Source organism: Sus scrofa, chromosome 16 (assembly GCF_000003025.6).
Source record: "Sus scrofa isolate TJ Tabasco breed Duroc chromosome 16, Sscrofa11.1, whole genome shotgun sequence".
NCBI classification, from domain to species: Eukaryota; Metazoa; Chordata; class Mammalia; order Artiodactyla; family Suidae; genus Sus; species Sus scrofa.
This window is the reverse complement of record NC_010458.4, coordinates 75,253,092-75,260,039: the sequence shown is the minus strand read 5'-3', so window position 1 is coordinate 75,260,039 and position 6,948 is coordinate 75,253,092. Positions and strand designations below refer to the sequence as shown.

The 6,948-nt window shown below is 59.7% G+C and overlaps 1 protein-coding gene across 2 annotated transcripts in view; it reads left to right on the top strand.

Moving 5' to 3' along the window:
- PAPD7 (poly(A) RNA polymerase D7, non-canonical) overlaps positions 235-6,948 on the top strand; it is a 42,594-nt gene continuing 35,880 nt past the window's right edge. The window contains exon 1 of one of the 2 annotated variants that reach the window (XM_021076643.1): positions 235-700. The gene's annotated coding sequence lies outside the window, so the exon portion shown is untranslated. The remainder of the gene's footprint in view (positions 701-6,948) is intronic. The other variant, XM_021076642.1, reaches the window with a different exon arrangement.

Here is a 6,948-nt window from a genome sequence, read left to right as displayed (position 1 = left end):
CCGAGCAGAAGGGGCCGGCCAATGCCCTGTGGATGCAGATCTGGGAGACCTCGCAGGGCGTGGGCCGCGGCGGCTCGGGCTTCGCGTCCTACTTCTGCCTCAACTCGCCCGCGCTGGACACGGCGGCCGCGGCGGGGGCAGCCGGGCTGGGCGGCGGCGGCGGCGGCGGCGGCGGCCTGGCGGGGCCGGCGCTGCCCGCCGCGTCGCCCCCGCCGCCCGCGCCGGGCCCCGCCGCGCTGCCCCCCGCGCTGCTGACGGCGCTCGGGCCCGCGGCCGAGGGCGCCCGGCGCCTGCACAAGTCGCCGTCGCTGTCGTCGTCGTCGTCTTCCTCGTCCAACGCCGAGTCGGGCACCGAGAGCCCCGGCTGCTCCTCGTCGTCCTCGAGCAGCGCCTCGCTCGGCCGGGCGGGCGGCGGCCGCGGCGGCGCCTTCTTCCACTTCGCGGACGGCCCTCCGAGCGCCCCCGGCGCGGCCAACGGGCACCCCGGGCCGCGCGGCCCCGCGCCGGCCGGCTCCCCGCCGCAGCACCAGTTCCACCCGGGCCGCCGGAAACGCGAGAACAAGGCCAGCACGTACGGCCTCAACTACCTGCTGTCTGGCAGCCGCGCGGCCGCGCTGAGCGGAGGGGGCGGCCCCGGGCCCCAGGCCCCGCGGCCCGGCACGCCGTGGAAGAGCCGCGCGTACAGCCCGGGCATCCAGGGGTGAGTGCGCGCGGCGCGGCGCGGGGACCGGGGAGGGGGCGGGGGCCGGAGCCCCGCGTGGGCACCCGGGCCAGGCCCGGCGCGCCATCCCGCCGCGGGGTCGGTCCCCGGGCCGCGCCGCGCCGCGGGTGCACCGACGTCCCGTCCCGGCTCCCGGGTTATTTCGAGGTGGATGCTGGAGGCCCAGGTGCAACTCTGCCCTGAGGTTTTACGTTGATTTTTGTTTATTTCAACTTAAAACTCGTTTCAAAAACGAGTGCTGTGTCCGGATGCTAGAATGACCGGTGCTGCTAGAAAGAGGCCGCTGAATCCGACTTGTGCAGCTGTTTTCCTTTTCTCGCCGGCGAAACTGGAGCGGACGTCGGATACTTTCCCTCTCGCGCCCCCCCCCCCCCGGACAGGTTAGGGACCTCTTGTCAAAGTGGCCTGCAGATAGGTGTGGCGTTTTGTGTTAAGTTCCAGAGCATTTTGGGATTGCCGCCAACCTGAATCGAATTGAAAGTGAATGTTTGTTAAATGGGAACTTTTCTTGTTTTCTCTGAGAAAATCCATTTAAAAGATGACTAGGTTTTTGGTAGCGCTACAGTTCAGCAACAGCGAATTTAAATGATTTAAAGCTTACATGTTATGCTTTAATTTTGTGCTGAAATGGACAAATAGCATCATGTGCATCTGTTTTTAAAGAATAAACTAATAGCATGTGAAGAAAGAAAACATTTGCAGCACATACCTATCCGGAAAGTGTCATCTCTATTTCAGTGTTTCCACGTCAGTCTAGAGGGGGGTTGACGTTCCACTTAGGGTTACTGCAGTCACGCATCCATAAAGTTGGTGAGTTGAAGCCGCTCAGGTGGGAGTGCTACCTACCCAGCCCCGTTGCCTTCCTGTGCTTTTTTGAGCACCTGGAGACAAGGTATTTGTATCTAGGTTTTATGTCAGTATTTCAGGACTTAGGTCAGAAACTTCACTTTCCTTGCATGGTCACATGCTGATTTAAAGGGCACTTAAGAATTTGCCAGGGTGTGTTAGGATTGGGAAACATGAGGCTTACAAATCCCACAGTGTCTAGGTGTGGCTGTTAATTTCTTAAAGTAACTTTTTCTCTCATAGGTCTGTTTCTTCTCATGTGAAGTATGTTTGTAGAACCTTAAGATGATACTACTTAAAAGTGTGTGGGATACACAGTAATAGTTCTGTGTTCTGCAACTTGTTTCACCTGTGTGGGTTGGGAGTGTTACTTTCTTAAGCTCCCTGAAGCCTGAGCGCCCCTTCAGCCCCAGGTAGGAGCCTGGTCTCCTCCCCCTTCTGCCTGGGCTTCTTACTTGTAGGACTTGCAGAGAAGAGGTGGCCAGGCGCAGTTTCTTGATGTATGGCCTTGGGGGGACCTGTAGGTCTCAGCTTGTCATGGAAGTTGTGCTGACTCTGTGTCACTTTAGGAAAGGAGGGGATATGTGGTCTTTGCTTGTCAAGCATTTTTGGGCCCAGGCCGTCTGGAGTCCCCCTTCTTCCTTTCACGAGCTTGTAGCAGCGGCAGACTAAGCTCTTGTGCAACTTGCCCAGGTTCTGGAAGCTCCTTCCTCACCTGTTGGTCTCCAGGAAGCCTCAGTTGTCCTTAGGCTGCCGGTTGCTTTTCTTGGTCAATGAGCCCACTTCCTGCCAGGTGCTGTGCTGGGGTCCAGGGGAGGGGTCGGTGTGGGAGGCACACAGCCTCAGGACCCTGACTCAGAAACCCGGTCCTGATCGGCGAGTATCCCTGCCCCGACTGCCGGACCCAGTGCGCATGAGCACCGACCCTTGGGGCGGGCAGGGGGGGGGGCTGCCCTCATCCATCACCTGCATCAGGCTCGTCTGGTCTCTTATTACCGAGGCCTTCTCACCCTCACGCGGCTGCCCTCATCTCCCGCTGGGTCCCTCATGGAGCCTGAGGTGGCGTCTCTCAGCATCCAGGCCCCTTTGGACCTGCCCTGGCACTGCCAGTGGGCTGCTCCCCTCTGCCGGGAACCAGCCCCGTGATGGCACCTCCCTGGTCCCGCGGAGGTTGGAGATCAGGGCACGCTGTGCCTCTGGGCCCTGCCTGGGGGTCTCACCCCTCCACCCCCGCCAGCCTGTTAGCACTTGGCTTGGCAGCCCTGTGGTGTAGGGCTGAAGAGGGGGCTCTGAAGCAGCAGGAATTCCTCGTTTCCACCCACCTAGCTGGGGGCTCTGCTCCTTCTTCTCTTCACCAGCCGCCCTTCCTTGCCTGCCTCTGCGGGTGGCCCTGGGGCTGTCTGCTTTCTGCCATCCCTGCCTGGAGGGGGGCCTGCTGGGTTGCCTGCCCTGTGCCCCCCCCGCCCCCCGTCTGCTTGGCAGACGGCCCATTTAGAAGGGCAGGGAGGGGTGCTGGGGAACCCGTGTCGAGCTGGGGCGCTCCCGTCCCTAACGAGCGTTTCCACAGGGCCCGCCGGGCTCATGGGAACTCACCCTTTGGTATCGAGGAAGCCTGTTCGTGGAACTTGCTCCAGGCCGCAGCTCACCCACAGTGATGAGTGTCTTTCTGCTCCTGGCTTAGAAAGGGAAGGACTGAGGGGAGAGCGCCCCCAGCCCAGCAGCAGAAGAGACTCTCATTGACGGGGAGTTGCCCGGCCTGGATAACCTCAGGACTGGTGTTTCTGGAAAGACAGTGCCTGCAAGCCCGTGGGAAAGGCTGGGCAGTTGCTGGCGTGCTGGGCGTTGGTAGCATCAGCAGAACCCATTTGGGCCTTTGCCTGGTGGCCCTTGGAGCAGCTGGCACTTTTCTTTCCTGGGGAGGCTTCTGCCCTTGGACACTGCCTGGAGGCCGCCTTGTGGGATGGGCCGCCTGGGTTCACCCTTGAGTGAGATGAAGATGCCGCAGGTGAAAGCAGGCAAGAGTCAGCGTCAGGCCCTTCAGAGTGGAGACAGTCCACATGCTGGCTTGGGGGCTGCCGTTGGTGCTCGTTCTTTGTCTGTTTGGGGGTTGAACTCTCAGACTTTGGTTTTGGGCGCCGTGCTCTGCACCTGGGCTCCCGACCGGAGCTGCAGGACAGGCGTACGGCCGTGGGCGCATCCTGGCCCCTGGCTCTGGCCCCTTCCCTCCCCACCTCCTGATCCTGCAGGACTTTGTGCCTTTGCCCTGGTCGGTGTCAGCAGCCTCAGAAACCTTCCCAGATGAAAGACAAAGGTGAGAGTGGGAGCGTGGCCCTCAGATACTCCACCATGTCCCTCCTGGTGCCCCGCAGGTCCCCAGAAGAGTGTATGGGGGCGAGAAAGAGCCCAGCGTCCAGGACGGTGCCCGTGGTTCTGCCCTGGTCAGGGCTCTGTCGGGAGTTGGTCCTCTTGGGTCTGTCCACAGGGTGCGGGGCCACGTGCCACAGCATCTTCCCTGTAGGTCCCTTGATGCTTCATGCTGACGTTTTTTTCTCCCCAAAGGAATTCCTATAGCCTGAAGCTGGTGCGAAACCAGTGGATGTCATGTGGGTGTGGTCAGCCACAGCCGGCAGGGCAGGGCCGGCCTGGCTTCGTCCTAACTCTTTCCTCCTTTCCCCTGCGAGTCGGCGCTGGGCGAGGGCTCCGGTCCCACCTCTCCCTCTGTGGCCTGACTTGGCTCTACCTGAAGTCCGACCAGCTGCCTTCTCCGGCTCTTCCTTGGAAAAGGCCTGGCAGGACCCACCACGGACCCTAGCTGTCCTCTCTCTCATCCCCGTCCCTTCCTGCAGACGGCCCGGGATGCACAGGAGGGGTGGCTGTGAGCTCTGCCAAGAAAGGTGATGGTGGCACAGGAGCCTTGTTTGCTGCATGTTCGTCCTTGGGGACCCAAGGGTGTGCGGCTGTAGCGGGAAGCAGGGCTGCTGCACCGGCCGTGAAGTGAGCTCCCACTCAGACACGCCCACCTGGCAGTAGTAGCATCATCACTGTTGGCATCGCCATTCCTGCCCATCGCGCCCTGGCCAGTCTCTGCAAAGTGACGTTGAAAATTTAGCGTGGGATGCTGGCTGTGACAGAGCTGGGGCGAGTGGTCCCTGGTCCCTGGTCAAGGAGGTAGGACAGCGGACACTCAGGGAAGGGGCTGCAAGGAGGGGGAGCAGGGCAGGCCCTGAGAGTGGACGGTCAGGATGTTAAACAGCCTGGCAGCCTGGCCGGGTCGGGGTTGGGTGGGGCGGGGGGCTCAAATGATTCTGCAGGAAGTGGCCTTACTGCTCCTGCTGCGGAGGTCAGGGTGGGTGAAGAGGGTCGGCCCGCTGCTGTGAGCTCGTGATGGGAAAGCAGGGCCCAGGCAGGGCCGTCTGCTGCTGCCCAGGAGTAACACGTGGTTGCAACTTAAGGCTTTTAAAAGTGATTTTTAAGTGGTATTTTAAACTAAAAAAGGTGTTCATAATTTGAAGATTTGTGTTTCCAAGTAAAGTCTCAGACCTTTTGGTCTCTGTTTACTATGAAATTTTGGTCCCCTTTTAAGTGGATTCACGTAAACGGAAGGAGGGATCGTAATTTCCCTTGAAAAATGAGACTTTTGTGCCGTGGTTAGGTCTTTCTGGTTTAGAATGTGGTTTTTTGGTGGTAGAGTAAAAGAGCGTTTTAGTAAACAAACAAAATCCTGTGATGGTTAAATTCAGAAACCAGATTTTGCTGATGCAGCTCAGCAGTCGGCCGGCTGGAGGGGGTGCCGGCTCCTGCTAACTAGAGTCACAGGAGATGGTTTTAAGTCACGGTGTCGGCTGAAAACTGCCACCGGCTATGGTCAGCTTGGCTGGGCATCTCCTCCCGCAAGGCTGCCGGGCGAGCACGGCCCCTCAGGAAGGGCAGGTAGCTGGGGGACAGACGCCCCCAGTGTGAAGAGCCTCCCAGTGAGGCGGTCGGGGTGCATCTCCCTGCTGGCTTGGGGTTTGCACTGAGATTCCCATGCTGTACCCGTCGGTCGCTGCTGTGTAACAAACGTCCACAGACTCAGTGGCCCTAGAATGGCACTCTTTGCGTGTCTGTCTCATGGTTCCTCGGGTTGGAGGTTGGGGACGGAGCTGGGTGCCCTGCCCAGCTGAAGTCGAGGGGGTGGCCGCCGCGTTCTCAGCAGGAGCGCCTTCCTGTTATTGGCACAATCTCGTTCTTTTGCAGTCATAGGACTGAGGTCCCCGATTTCTTGCTGGCTGCCAGCTGGGGCCTCTCTCAGCTCTTAAAGCCACCTGCATCCTTTGGCTCAAGGCCCTCCCATCTTCAGACTGGCAGCAGTGCTCTGAATCCGCGTCTGCCAGCCGGAGCAGCTTTCTGCTCTACGGGCTCTTGTGGTTGGGCCAGGTCCTCCCAGGTGACACAGTATCGAGGGCACACGATAGTGCAGCACAGTCACAGGAGCGACGACAGTACGGTGGTGGCTGCAGGGTCTGGGGAGTCAGGTATGGAATCTCTGGGGGCCGCCTGTGGCGCATGCAGGTGCTCGGGAGGCCGGCTCTCTTCTGTGGGAAAACAGGCGACCGGAGGTTGTGTTTGCCTCTTCCAGCCCTTCTCCCTGTGACTGGACTCCAGCCCATCACGGTGACTCTTGCCGATGGCTGGTCCTGTCGTGTCCTCTAGCTGGGTTGTCACCGCTGAACTCGGGGGCCACCAGAGTGGTTGTAGCTGAGTGCCTTTCTGTGCTTCTCTCTCTCTTCCCGGGCCTGTTCTTAAACTGTGTCATCTGGGAAAGGTTTACGTGAAAGCCGTGTGAATGCGTCTCTGAGACAGCAGTGACAAGGCCCGTGCAGGAGGTGTCCCTGCACAGAGCAGCTCAGGAAAGGTGCCGCTCCTGTGCAGGAGAGGGTGGTTGGCATCCCATCCTGGCCGCCTTTGGGGTCCAGACACACAGACACGTGGCAGCGCATCTTGCTTTGCAGAAGGTCCTGCAGCACTTGTGCTGCCGTCCAGGTTGGGGGGGGGGGAGCATCTCCCGCCAAACCCCTGCTTCAGAGCACTGTCCCTTCCTGTGCAGTTACTGCTGCTCTTGAAAACTGACCACTGCCCTCCCGTGTCCCTTCTGGGAAGGAGGGGCTGTGTCCCAGGCTGCGTTCCCAGTGCCAAGCACTCCTGCCGCTGCTGAATAATAGTAGTGAGGGAGTGAGTGAAGGAAAGAAGAGAAGGGGAAATCTGGCAGCTTAGAGGAGCAGGTGAGGTGTGGCAAGTCTGCATAGTTTAAATAAAGCAAATGCTACAGTAACTTCCGTTGTTTGTCCTAGAATTTCTGAAGATTTGACTGCAAACTCTAAAGTTATTTAAATGCAGGTTAG